Source organism: Pteropus medius, unplaced genomic scaffold (assembly GCF_902729225.1).
Source record: "Pteropus medius unplaced genomic scaffold, Ma_sr-lr_union100, whole genome shotgun sequence".
In the NCBI taxonomy this organism is placed as follows: Eukaryota; Metazoa; Chordata; class Mammalia; order Chiroptera; family Pteropodidae; genus Pteropus; species Pteropus medius.
The window spans coordinates 3,049,679-3,051,277 of NW_024356248.1; positions in this window are offsets into that span (position 1 = coordinate 3,049,679).

A 1,599-nucleotide genomic window follows, 5' to 3' on the forward strand; every position below is an offset into this window, starting at 1 on the left:
ACAGGGCAAAAACGGCCAAGAGCCACAGCTTGCCAATCCTTGGTCTACATGGCAGCAATTATTAGGACTTGCTGTTACCTAGCACAAGAAGTTTTGTAATAGTCCATGCATGCTTGAAAACCAATTATCATCTTATCCTTGGCCTGCTCCACTTCTTTAAGGGTCAGGCCTGGCCCAGGTAAACATCGGCTTTCCTTAAATTGCGGTGGTGATTAAGAAGAGATTGGGTGTTTGAATCAGACTGACCTCAGTTGCTAGCTTTGCCCCTTGCCATTGGGTAGTGTGGGACAAATTATTCAATTTCTCTAATCCTCAGGATCCTCTTCCATAAAGTAGGGAAAATACAGTATCTACCTCCTGGGTTTGGCATAAGGGAGGATTCGATGAGGTAATCCAGATAAAGCACTCAGTGGAATACCAGGCAGACTTCAATAATCATTCACAGTATTGGCATCACCATGCCATTGAACAACTACTTTGAGGCAGGTTATCATTAAACCCATTTTACAGAGAAAATTAAGGCTCAGACATGTTTAAATAGCTTGCCCAAAAACTGATAGCCAGTGACCCAAAGCACTGACTCCATCCCAGAACTTCTATTTCCAACTCGAAAGTTTCCGGTACTCGGCCTGTGATTATTCCAATCACACTAACGTGAAAGGAATTTAGTGTATGCCATTCCAAGGCGAGGCTGCATTTTAAGACACCTGGAAAAAGGAGTTGCGAAACGCAGGTGCAAACTTAGCCCTTAGGGGGAAAGAGACATTTCTATGAGCTCCACCGCTTAAAAGGGCATGGGAGGACCCGCGCCGAGGTAAACCACCAAAAAGGCTTCCGCAACCAGGGAGCGGAGGCTTATAACCTGACGGTTTTCTGAGCTTGATCCTCTAAATCATTGTCACTCAGCGGCGCACCCAGGCTGGCGCTTCTCAGCCTGTGCGACCTTGCTGCCCACGGCTGTGCTGCCCTTTTTGGCTTTCCCACTCCACGTGCCTGGAGCGCCTGGAGCCTAAAAATAACATCCAGGCTGGAACAAGCCTCCAGCTTTCTAAAAAACGGGCGCCGTCGCCACTTTGAGACATATAAATCACAGCCATGACCTCCTGTTGACTCTGCGGGTGACGTGCCGCTGAAAGTGGCGACGAATTTGGCCCCTTAGTATGACCCGAACTTTCCAATATTTTTTCCTCTCCACTCGGCGCCTATCACATATCGTGAGGACCGCCGAGCAGCCCGATGACCGTGTTGGACGTTAGAAAAATAGCCCAGGAATCTCCATTTCTCCCAGCCCAGACTAGCCCGGGACTCTTCAAAGACATATCCTGTGACCATCACATGGGTTTCCTCCGCCCGGACGGTGACGGAAAACTCGTGACTCCGACCTGAGCGCTGGGGCGGGCGCAGAGGAGCGGTGGGCGGAGCCGCAAGTCGGAACGCGAGGAAGGCCCCGACGGGCAGCGCGTGCGCAGTCTCTCGCCACGGGACCTCCTTCCCGCCGCTGAGACTAGGAAGCGGGACGTCAAATCTGTCCTCGCGCAGACGCCGCCGCCGGGCGCCAAGCGGGGCGGACCCCTCCCAAGGCGCGCCTGCGCACGTTCC